Source organism: Gopherus flavomarginatus, chromosome 2 (assembly GCF_025201925.1).
Source record: "Gopherus flavomarginatus isolate rGopFla2 chromosome 2, rGopFla2.mat.asm, whole genome shotgun sequence".
Taxonomy (NCBI): Eukaryota; Metazoa; Chordata; order Testudines; family Testudinidae; genus Gopherus; species Gopherus flavomarginatus.
The window spans coordinates 265,065,161-265,078,177 of record NC_066618.1 but is presented as its reverse complement, the minus strand read 5'-3'; the positions used below and the strand labels follow the sequence as shown (position 1 = coordinate 265,078,177).

The following is a 13,017-nucleotide window of genomic DNA, read 5'->3' as shown; positions in this document are numbered from 1 at the left end:
AAAACAGAACTGTGTACAACACTAAACTAAATGGTCTCCACATACTAAAAATTTCACACCAAAGTGAAAAAATAAGGTACATCAAGCACACACTCATTACAAAAGCATGAAATGTAATGCAATGCTTCTATAGTCTCATGCTTTCATGTGGTTTTCCAAACCCTGACAAACCTGGCTCAGAATGGTGTTTCTTTTTCGGCAATGGTTTGTCATCAGTTATTGTACCATTCACCTTTTTCTGCTGGTCCTCCCATGTAACTTCTAGCATAAACCAAAAGAAATCAGAGCTTGTCAGAAACATTATGTAACTTCCATTATAAGACACCTAACATCATTTGGAACAGCTTAATCTAAACAGATAAACTGTAATTGGCAGGCCAAAACTTGAGTTCTTTAATTTTTTTTCTTTATCAAATGTCTTAAAATACAGAACAGGATATACAATGTATATTAATCCTCATACAATCTACTCACTATTTTGGTTGCTCTCTCTGCTATATTTAACATTTTGAATAAGAAAAAATGTATATTATCATGCAGTGGTTCTCAACCAGGGATCAGGGGGCTGCAATCAGGATTCAGGGGGTCCACCAAGCAGGGTGGTATTAGACTTAATGGGGCCCAGGGCAGAAAGCCGAAGCCTTACCGTATAGGATTGAAGCCCGGGGTCAACTATGTTGTGGGGCTGTGAGCAATTGCCCTACTCGTTACCCCCTAACACCAAGCTTGTCTTTTATATGCAGAAAAACAGTTGTTGTGGCACAGGTGGGCTGTGGAATTTTTATAGCATGTTGGGCGGGCCTCAGAAAGAAAAAGATTGAGAACCCTTGTTATAGTGCACAGTGTGTTTACAGTCTATGGAGTTTTAGGATATTTTTATATTTCTGTAAGTTAAAAAGACCTTTACTAAAAATATTTTGGTAAAAAAGGCTTTGCAAATCTTTAATTCAAACAAACAAAGAAAAAATGAAACCATCAACTATGTATGTTTCTTTTCAAATCAACAGCCTATTTTTAACAAATACATTATTTGAGTTACGTGCAATATCTATTAAAATATTTATGCCAACTATAATTGAGGTTGCCATTTAAAAAAATCATAAATATTTAGTGTTTTAACTTACAGTTCATGATAAAGTTTTGGGTTTGGTTTTCTTTCATTTGGTATATTAAGGCTAACATATCACTCAATTAGCACTCTCACAATGTGTAAATAGCTTCCATATTCCTATATTGTGTAAATGAGCATATCTGACCTCAACACCAAGGTAAATTGTCAGTAGACGTTTATGTACCCTCCACCATCCAGGACACCGTTCTCTTAATTCAGAGGGATTCTGAAATTTCTTTCTTTGGCTGTTATAATATTCTGGGCCTAAAGGTTTACTCTCCATCTTTTGCTAGGGTTAAACTAGCCTCAGCAATCTCCTTTTTAGGTTTTAACGCTTTTTTAACCTAATCTCTTACTAAAGGGGAATTTAGACTCATAGATTTTAAGGCCAGAAGGGACCATCCTGATCATCTAGTCTCATCTCCTGCATATCAAGACCATAGAACCTCACCCACCCACTTCTGAATAGACTCATAACTTCTGGCTCAGTTACTGAAGTCCACAAATCTTGTTTTAAGTCTCAAGTTACAGAGAATCCACTCTAGTTTAAACCAGCAAGTGACTTGCGCCGCAGAGGAACATGAAAAAAAACGCAGGGTCTCTGAGAATCTGACCAGGGGGAAATTTCCTTCCCAACTCCAAATATGACAATGAGTTAAACCCTGAGCACATTGGCAAGATCCACCACCTAGACACCTGGGAAGGAATTAACTGCAGTAACTCAGAGCCCTACCCATCTACTGTCCCATCACCAGCCGTTGGGGATATTTGCTACTAGCAGTCGCAGATCAGCCACAAACTATTGTAAGCAAGCTCACCACACCATTCCCTCCATAAAACTCAGTCTTGAAACCAGTTAGTTTTTCTGCCCCCACTACTCCCCTTGGAAGGCTGTCGCAGAACTTCACTCCTCTAATGATTAGATATCTTTGTCTAATTTCAAGCCTAAACTTGTTGATGGCCATTTATATCCGTTTGTTTTTGTGTCAGCACTGGCGCTTCTTCTTCCCTGATATTTATCCCCCTGATGTATTTATTGAGAGCAATCATATCTCCCCTCAGCCTTCATTTGTTTAGGTTAAACAAGTAAAGCTCCTTGAGTCTTCTCCCATAAAGTAAGCTTTTCAGTCCTCTGTTTATCCTAGTAGCCCTTCTCTGCACCTGTTCCAGTTTGAATTCATCTTTCTTAAACATGGGAGACCAGAATTGCACACAGTATTCCAGGTGAGAGCTCACCAATGCTTTGTATAATGGTAACAACACTACACCACCTGTACTGGAAATTCCTCACCTGATGCATCCTAAGACTTTGTTATCCTTTCTCATGGCTGCATCACATTGGTAGCTCAGTCATCCTGTGACTAACCAATATACCGAGGTGTTTCTCGTCCTCTGTCACTTCCAACTGATACACTCCCATTTTATAGCAAAATTTCTTCTTGTTAGTCCCTAAGTGCATGAAATTGCACTTTGCACTATTAAATGTCATCCCACTTCCATTATTCCAGTTTTCAAGGCCATCTAGATTTTCTTGTATGTTATTCTGGTCCTCCTCAGTATTTAGGGAAATACCTCTCAACTTTGTGTAATCTGCAAATTTTATTAGCACAATCCCACTTTTTGCATGTCCCGAGGAACTCCACTAGTAACTTCTCTCCAACCTGATAGTCCACCATTCAGTATGACCTGTTGTAATTTCCCTTCTAACCAGTTCCTTAGCTGCCTTTAAATTCTAATATTAATACCCATCTTCTCCAATTTAACTATTAATTTCCCATGTGGAACTATATCAAATGCCTTACTAGAATCCATGTAGATTAGCTATATTTCATTTCCTTTGTCTAAAAACTCAGTTATCTTTGCAAACAAAGAGATCAGGTTGCTCGGGCACAATTTACCTTTTGTAAAATCATGTTTATTTTATCTCAATTATCATTTATCTCTATATCCTTAACTACTTTCTGTTTCAAAATTTGTTCCAAGGCCTTGCATACAATTGAGGTCAAACTAATGGACCTCTCGTTTCCTGGATCACTTTTTCCCCTTTTCTTAAACAGGTACAACCAACAAATCTACAGATTCATAAAAATCCTTGCTATTTGGCTTGCAGTTTCATGTTCTAGTTCCTTTAATATTGGCCTAATAGCCATTGGATAGCATTATGCCCCTGATAAATCTTTGTCTTAATTTTGGACTATTTGGGCATTTGCTTTACTGACACAGCAAATCATTTGGACTACTCACAGATGTTATTCATGGACATGTTTACAGGATCACACCCACAATCACCAAGGGGGGGAAATCATGAGAATTAGTGAAGCACATTTCCCATTGTGTAATCACAAAATCAATTTGCCATAAAGGGGTATTATTCCACATTTCCATTGTTATTATAAAGGAGAACGATACACCTTTGTGTCAAAGCGTAGAAAAGCACCTGTACACATCCTTCAAGCCTTCTGATCTGATGCTGCTCCATTTCACTTTTCAATATCAGAAAAGCAACCCAAGTCCATTATGATGACTATATTACTAAACAGATTCTGTAAATCTATGGCGATATACTATCTAAATTTAACTTCTGAAAATTCTGGAAGTATTAATTTAATAAAATGATCTTCCCGAGTTCTATCTATTTCTCTTTTATAAAGAAACAGTGACTTAATTTCACCAGAGTATATGCACAACATCTATAGTGCCATTTGAACTATCAATGCAATGCTGATAAAAACTAATACCTCTGGCATCTATGCTGATCATTGGACACATCATGGAATGCAGAATAAAGTGTCATGTAATCTGACATTATCAAAAAGAGTGGTCACTATGGAAATCACATCACAACACATATTTCGATGTTATACACATAACACTGAGGATGTTTTGAAGGCCAAGACTATAACAGGGTTCAAAAAAAGAACTAGATAGCTCATTGAGGATAGGTCCATCAATGGCTATTAGCTAGGATGGGCAAGGATGCAAAAGCATGCTCTGAAGTGTCCTAGCCTCTGTTTGCTAGAAGCTGGGAATGGGTGATGGGATGGATCACTTGATGATTACCTGTTCTGTTCATTCCCTCTGAAGCACCTGGCATTGGTCACTGTCAGAACACTGGATATTGGGCTAGATGGACCATTGGTCTGACCCAGTATGGTCATCCTTATGTTCTTAATTTATGCTATTTTGGTGTAGAAAAAAATCAGTATAGGTAACAACTTACAAATTGACACTACGGCCATACCTAGACTAGCAAAACAGGTTGCTTTCTAAAATGTATTAGCCAACATGCTTTAATTAACAAGACTTTAAACAGTACCCTCTACTTACTAAAAACAAGACAAGTCATGTTTAAATATGTATTAGCTGGTCATGGTCAGCCTCAGGAGGGAGACTACTTTCTTAGTGTAGATATCGCTTATATAGAAGATGATGCAAAATGTAAAATTCCATGTTCCATAATGACTGGCATTTCAATTTTAAAGCTATTGCATTGCATTTATGATCACTTGTTTCAAGGCCAAGCAAGTCTGAAAAGATTCTCAGAGGCATTAAAATAGATTTTCCCCAAACAGTGCTGAGCACCTACAGCAGCACCAGTTGGACTCACTGCCCTCATTAGGAGCTGTAGCATCTATGAACATCAGGTCATTTATCAAAGAACCTCTTTACGCACCTAAGTCTGAAAATGTTATCAGAAGCCTCCAGTCCCCGTGGACTTGGCTAGCACATTTCAGTTCCCATAGGAGACCACTAAAATCGACGCTACTGTGTATATGAAGTGCATTAATGTTGGATATTTAACCAGACAAAATAAAAAAGAAGGAAGTACCACATGGCCAAGTTAACTTGGATGGGGGAACTTTAGTGTTTCCATTTTCTTTCATTTGTTAAGTTCAATTCAAATCTTCTGCGGCACTGCAATCCACAATGCCAAAGGGGGTATAACAATGATGGATCCAGCCAATGAAGAATTTTCTTTGCTTAGTGGAATTTATAGTAACTCCCATTCCACTAAGCTAGAGGAGGTGGTCATTAAGGGGGCATGGGTAAGATATCCCTGACCTTTGACACTGAAATGGTTTTACGGGCCTGATGGCATCTCATGTAAAGTAGACCAACCTAGAGGCTTCTCTTGTTCATGCTGAGGACAGGACTGGTAGATAGTCAGATCCAGGAGAGGGAAGGACATAAAGATGGCATACAGTGACATTTGCTCACACCTTGAGCTGCATCAAACGCAGCTCAGATGCACCCCAGCATCTGGCCCTTAACACTGCATTATGGAGGTCTCTGCATTTAGGACCAAATCCAGAATCAAGTTCCCACGCCAGGTAATTGAACTTAGCATTGGGCAGAGGGCTAAGGAAAATATGGGAGGCATCTTCCCCTAAGTCTGGAATGGCTACAGAGCTACTATTCAGTCACTCTATTCAGCTATTTCAAACCAATAATGTAATGAGGCACACACACCCAAAATGTCCCCCCTGCAAACGTAGGCTCTGAAGGATGCCCATCGCAGCAGATCACCTGTCCTCTTCTTCCTATGGAGCTGAGCTACGTGCTATATAAAGGGTGTGGAACCCCTGCACATTTCTCCAGAATCATACCCACCTCTTATGGAACACAGTAATGCCAGTTCTGCTTTCATAAGATCCTCTATGCACACAGTAGCAGAATTTTTGCCTCAGGTGAGTAATATGTTGGTTGGTAGTGGCATTACTACTACTACTACTACTAAGGAAGAGTCCATTTTAGCTGTTTCTGGTTTGAAAAAAAGGTATAAGTAGGTTCTCACTGAACCATTTCCTGGACTCCTGTGAAGCTCTACAAATCTTCATGCAGAGTTCTATAGCCTTCAAAAGCAACTCTGGGGCTAGGATGATTTGACAGCTGGAGATATCCAGGACGCAATCATTGACCTTAGTATTCACTGGGTTTCTCATGTCTTTACTCAGTATGCAGTGTATAACACCCTCTTGGCCATATCAAAATAATAAATGATAATAACATGTAGATCCTTGGACTTTGTGACTGCCCTTGTCCATGTCCTTGGCTACTTCTTAGCACCCCACCAATTTTGCATGTGAGTTGAGATGATGCAAAACTGCAGTGCTAGTGATGATGGAGCAACATTTCAGGGTTACTGAAGCTCCGGATCTTTCCTATGTAAGTTCTCCCCTTTCCATGTGTTTTTCAGCAGTAGGAGAGAAAATATCCCTTGATAAGATAAAATGATACGTTATTTACCCTGTGCATATGTTATTTTTCATGCACTTTCTGTTTTATCCAAATTTCCAATATTTTAGATTAAATCCACTCTCTCTGAATCTGTTTTTATCAATTCAGTTCCAAATTTCTAAAATTTCAATTAGATCAACAAAAAGTCTTCGTTTTTCTAATTAGAACAAACAATGTAGTGACCTTTCCTTACAAATGAAAACCCTGAGAACTTCTTTCTATTCCTCACACTATAAGATGAATCCTCAAAAAAGGAATTATAGTCTTACTAATGTATGAAGACAACTACTGTAAAAATTAATCAAGGGTGGCTCTGACTAGTGACTTATGAAATACAAAGCAGCACACTGAAATACTGTTAACCCTATTATATAAATGTTCAAAGGCAGAGAAATTACATGTAATGTCAAATGCTCATGCACGCCTAGAGTAAGAAGGATGAATGATGCGAAGTAGAGATAGATTTATCAGGCCATCGAAAAGACCTGGTCCACATTATACAAATTTTTACTTTACAATGAAAAGTCCTCTTTGAGCGTTACGAGAATGAAAAAAGCCAGTGTTGTCAATACATATGCACACTTTAGGCCAGATTCTCAGCTGTGCCAGAACACCACTTGGCATAGGAGTGGGAGGAGGGCAAAGGTGGCTTTAAGACACCTTTGTGCTTCCCTCATATCTGAGCCAGCCAGAACCAATTATACTATCTGGAACAACTCCAATCCTACCTTCCATCTTAACATGCTGCTCATGCCATGAAGGCCAGGAAGGAATGCTGTAGACCCAGCTGTGCTGGCTTTATGCCAGTTTAGGACTCCCTCACACCAGAAGAATCTGCAGCAGGGCCGGCGCTTCCATTTAGGTGGCCTAGGCAATCGCCTAGGGAGCCAGGATTATTGGTGGGCGGCATTTTGCCGGAGGAGACAGCAGGCGGCTCCGGTGGAGCTGCCGCAGTCGTGCCTGTGGAGGGTCCGCTGGTCCGCGGCTCCAGTGGACCTCCCACAGGCACCACTGCGGCAGCTCCACCGGAGCCACGGGACCAGGGCGCGGGGCGGTGAAATTGCCATGCACCTAGGGCGCTAAAACCCCTAGCGCTGGTCCTGATCTGCAGCTGCCCCATCAGAACAGCTTTCCAGACCCTTTGTACTCAATATGTTATATAAATAATATTTCTACACAGTGTCTTATAAAAATCTAATTATATCAAAATTTAGTGAAGATACAATTTCTCTGAGCTGTGTCATACATCAGCTTGTATTCAGTCATGTAATAAACTCTGAAAATAGGATTTTATAATGGAAATCTTATCACACTTTTAACCAGAGCATTTCACCCATGCAATACATTAAACCAGTAATACTCAAATATTTGTATGTCTTACAGTGCCCATCAACAGTTGATAATTTGGCTACAAGTTTTTATGGATTATTCAATAACTCTTCAATGTCTATCCTAGCTAGTATAATACACACATACAGTATACATTCATTTGCTATATATTTCATTTTGCTCTCAATTTATTACCGTGTTCTTTGTTTAGAGATGATTACAAATCTGATATTACAAAACTTATCATAACTCATTTATGTAACTATTTTTATCTTAATAAGCCAGATTCCTAGAATTAATTCCAGAATGGCATAGCCTGTGTAAAGCTGCAATTTGATACCACATCAAGGAACCAGTTTTCTTTCTTATTAAAGACTCATCATAGATCTTGTGTTATCAACTAGTGTCTTTTGCAGGAGTTCATTATTTTGACAAAATGTGACTTTGAGTGTCAAATGATTTTTCATTAAAAGAAATCAATCCATAAGGTTCAGATATTAAGAGCCCTTCTTCCTACTCTCTTTACGTGTGTAAATAATTCTGTGTTCATTTAAAAATCTTTTCTGGCATATTACTTTTAGCTATCTTTAATGTTATAAAAAAACATATACAATACATGCTCTCCCTATTGTTCATTGTTCTGGCTTGAACTTCCTTGTCGAGTCTCTATGTTCTGAAAACAACTTGTACTTTGTTCCTCCCTGTGACTGCATTGGAAATGTATATGAACAACACTTACTAAGGCTCATGAAGTGTTTTAGTGTAAATCCTTTGGGCACTAATAAAAATAGAGCCACCTGTCTATATTTTATATTATTATTATAGCTAGTATTATAATACAGTTTAGTTTAATTTTTTCCTCCAGTTATATTTTCTTTGACAGACTTTGAATAATTCAATTACTTGTAGTAGCAAATCACTTGGTAACTTTGGGAATGGAATGGGAATCATCGCAATACTCTCTTAACGCAAATACCATCCATGTCGGTTTATTTTTTTTTTTAAATAATGTACTGTACTGGTGGTTTCTTCCATTTTTGAGGGGGGGGGAAGTATATATAGACTTACTTATGTACCATTACTCAAACAAAATACTTAGCTGAACATTACTTGCATCACTGCTTAATTGACATCACCTCTTCCCAAAATCAAAGTGCATTGCTATTGTTAGTATAAATATTATTGATTTTGCCAAATATTAAGAAACACCAGATACATTTCATAAAAGTATAAAATCAATAGATTTGAAGTAGTAATTTAACAGATAAATGGAACTTTATATGAATATATTTAAATAACAATGAGCAAATATTAGAGAGACAAGTTGGGTGAGGTAGTATCTTTTATTCAACCAAGTTCTGTTGGTTAAAGAGACACTGGAAATAAGCAAATGTGTTGTTTTTAAGCCAACACGGAGATTTTTCCTTATAGCTGGGTGGTTTTTTAGGTTTTTAAATATTATGATTCTGTTTTTAAAAGATAGAAGTTTTGCTCCCTCTTCTGGTTACATGCACATAACACATTAGAAATATGATGCAGCAGACCTAATGGCCTGATCCTGTAGGCCTTACTTAAATGAGTAGTCCCGTTAAGGTAACATGAGTCACTTTGGTAGGTGAGTGCTGCAGGATCAGGCCCCAAATCAAAATGACTTTTTAATGGCTTTTGGTTTTGTTTTGTTTTGTGGGTGGGTGGGTGGCGGTGCAGTGCGGGGTGGGGGGGGTTGGAAGGCGGGAGGAATGGAGGAAGAGGGAGGGAAAAAAACAAAACATCTTCAGACCAACACTGCAGCCCTAACTCCTCCTGAATTCACAGAGAGGATTGCCTGAATCTGGACAGAAGGACTGGGCCAACAGTCTCCATCAGAGTGGACTTTAATAAAACATCTGACATTAAGTAGTCAAGGAATTTTGCAAACATTGTAATAAAGAAATTTAGAGGCTTATGGACAACACAAATGTGGAACAAAATTCTCCCATCTGCTGGGCACTACTTCAGATCTCTGTTGCTACATTCATTTTGCATTCAGCACTCTCACAAATGTCAGTGAAAGTTCCATGCATGGCCTGAAATCAGAATATGCAATAAAGACCTACACTGCAGAATGCAGAGGATAAGTTTATATTTGTTGTTGTTAAAGTTATACTTCAAAGATCCACACTATACATTGCTTATACATTAGACAATGTAATACGTAAGTGGAATCTGTACAAAAGACCTTCTCTTACAAATTCTGAAAATATAACATTGTGATTCATCTATCTATATTTCTTGGCACATTTGAGGAACTATTTCTGCTACACAACATAATTCTGCATCTATAGTGTTTATGATTAATCCGTTTCTTCATGAAGTTTTTGCATAGGTGCATCTACAACCAGAAAACTATAGATTTTGTTCAAACTATTTAAAATACACTAGTTTATACATGTTATTATATTTACAAGGTTATTGAGATTTTATTTAGCTATCATATAGTATATGGTAATGATTACAAGATCTCATTTAAAGCTACATTAAGAAAGATCAATCTTGTCATCTATAGTGCATACTTTCCTAGCTGAATAATACTTTCATACAGTAAGCTGTTCCCGCTTTACTGAAAAAGGTGTATTCTTAATAAAGCAGTCAAGTTTAGCAAATTACTTAAGAATTTCTTAAGCAGAAGGACAATTAAAATTAATCATTACATGACAATGCAGCATGAATGCAGCACGAAAACATCCAACTGGTTTGAAGAACAGATACCAATTAGTAGAAAAACTCATATTGCTTATACAAGGATGATAAATGTACAGATTTGTTTACCCAGAAAGCCTTGTGTACTTCTCAATATCCTGGTACCTACATATCTACTAACTGATACAATGGATAGTTTCATTATTCAAATTTCATCCAATCCCTGTCTACAGCAAAAAAACCCTAACCCATTGCTTTCTAAATCATACTTTTGGGAGAGACAAATTCAAGTTAATTATGTTTGATTAGCGATAAGGTGTCATCACTTCTGAATGTGCCACTTTTAGAGGTGACACTACCAACTGTGACACAACCTGGAAAAACCTGAATTGGAGGGAGATTCCCACACCTGAGCCATTCTTTTTAAGTGACAAATCAGAGGCAATGTCCCCTATTGAGGTGTCATTAGAGGCAGTTTTGGAACAAATGGATAAATTAAATAGTAATAAGTCACCAGGACCAGATGGTATTCACCCAAGAGTTCTGAAGGAACTCAAATATGACATTGCAAGCTACTTGTCCGTTACAGCTATTCCCCTATTCCATTTTGTTTCCCCAGACTCCATTTTGTTTTCTGTTCTCCTGTGGCCGCCCTTCCCTGGCTGTTAAGTTGTTTACCAGGGCCACTGCCCTTCTCAAAGGGAGGGCCCCTTAAGTTGTTTAACAAGAGCCATTGCCCTTCTCAAAGGGATGGCCACTTGTGCTGCATGCTAAGTGGGACCACTGCCCTTTTCAAAGGGTTAGTCCTGTTATCACCTCGTTGAACCTGGGCTTGGTGTAGGGTAGGCAATGTCCAGAGCTGCAAGGCCTATTGTGGTTTTAAGATCCTGGGCATGAGTCATAGTCTCATGTGCTCTTGAGTCACCTATTGCACAGGACTATGTCCAGGCATGTCTCTGGGCTTACCTTCAGTTTCTCCCCTGTGCCCCCTCCCCTGTGACAGAGGGAGCCTATCAGGATTACTGGTGGGAAACTGCCCAAGTTTGCCTTTAAAACCAGACATTTTTGAAACACACCTCAGAAAGGTTCCTGCATTGCTGCCTGGTCTGATCAGCCAGGGGTTCTGGGGGGTCCTTTTTCCGCTCTCGTTTTATTTTTGAGCGTACCCCCGTTTTTGAAACCCCCCCCCCACGAAGAACGAATTGCTACCTGAGAGATCTCCTGATTATTGAGACTGTACCGAACCCTCCTTGCCTCTTCTGATGTTGCTGCTGCTTCTGCCTTTGCTGCTGCCTTGGGGACTGGTAAGAATCCCTCTGTAAAACTTTCTATACTTTTATTTTGTTATTTTAGCTGCTGGCTCTGTTTCCCCAGCACACAGACTCAAGCTAAACCTTGGTCTGTGTCTTAAAACCTCTCTTAAACTACAGGGCTCTTTGCCACTGCTAAGCTCTGCTCCTGTGGGCTTTGCCTTGGGGCTCTCTGCTTTCAGCTGTATCCACCGCTGTAGCCACCATCCCTTGGCTTCCTTGGGAGCTGGGTCCTGGATACATACCACTCTGGCCTCTGTAACCTCCCCATAGCATAAGGTGCACCATAGGTCTTGTTTTTTTTAATTTAAAAAGTCATAGTTTGTTAAGATTGTAGAGCTTGTAAGTTTCTGTGATATTTGTTGTGTTGCCTAATTGTTGGTTAAGATAAGTTTAGAAAATCATTGCCTGGTTGTATTCTGTAGCTGCTTGTCATTTTATATAAGTTTGATTAAGTTAGGGGATAGATAAGGTTTTTACTATTTGAATTTGTCTTCCCACTGCCCCAATCCCCCCCCCCCCGAGCTCCCCAGTCACTCATTGCAGTCTCTCTGCTGTTTAAACTTGCAGCCTGTCTGCTCTCTGTGTCTCCCTGAGTTTAAATCTCCCTCTGTAGCGCCTCTATCTTTGGTTTCTGCTCCACCACGTGCTCCTCTTCCCCCATCCCCTAACCTCATTCCTCTACCACTGCCTTTCTCTCTCTCTCTCTCTCTTTTAATCCCTTCCCCCACGTGTTCACCCCGCTCCTACTGCTGCCAAACCTCAATTGTATTACTGAAGTCTAGCATAAAACCCCATTGGTTACCCTTTTTCTCTCTCACACACCTCACATTTTATATTTACACCACTGTGACACATTTTTACCTAGAGTTGTTGGTTATTTAACACATTTTACCCATAACTGTTAGTTGGTTATATGCTGCTGTGACACACCCTTTACCTAGAAATTGTTAGCTACCTGTTACATTTATACTTCAGTGTTAGTTGGTTACCAACTGTATTGTACCCCACTGTATTGTACCCCACTATTGAAACCCCCTATACTATACTAAAAGAACTCCCTCCCCAATTGCCTACCTTAACAAACCCCATACCCCTCACTATTAAATTTTCCCTGTTTTTGCATTTTCTTAATAAAGTTTATTTTGCACCCCACCTGTGTGGTAATTGCTCCCCAAGATCCCATATACCTGCAGGCAGGGACACTACTAACTGTGGCATGTAACCTATCACTTAAATCAGCCTCTGTACCAGATGACAAGAAGATAGCCAATGTAATGCCAGTTTTTAAAAAAAGGCTCCAGAGGCAATCCCAGCAATTACAGGCCTGTAAACCTAACTTCAGTACCA

General features: G+C 39.2%; 1 protein-coding gene across 47 annotated transcripts in view; it reads right to left on the bottom strand.

Moving 5' to 3' along the window:
• The window catches only part of RIMS2 (regulating synaptic membrane exocytosis 2), an 885,358-nt gene that overhangs the window by 206,818 nt on the left and 665,523 nt on the right, over window positions 1-13,017 (bottom strand). The window contains exon 1 of one of the 47 annotated variants that reach the window (XM_050940558.1): window positions 172-177. The exons of the other annotated variants lie outside the window; for them this stretch is intronic. The gene's annotated coding sequence lies outside the window, so the exon portion shown is untranslated. Of the gene's footprint in view, window positions 1-171; window positions 178-13,017 lie in introns of those variants that run through there. 47 annotated transcript variants of the gene reach the window in all.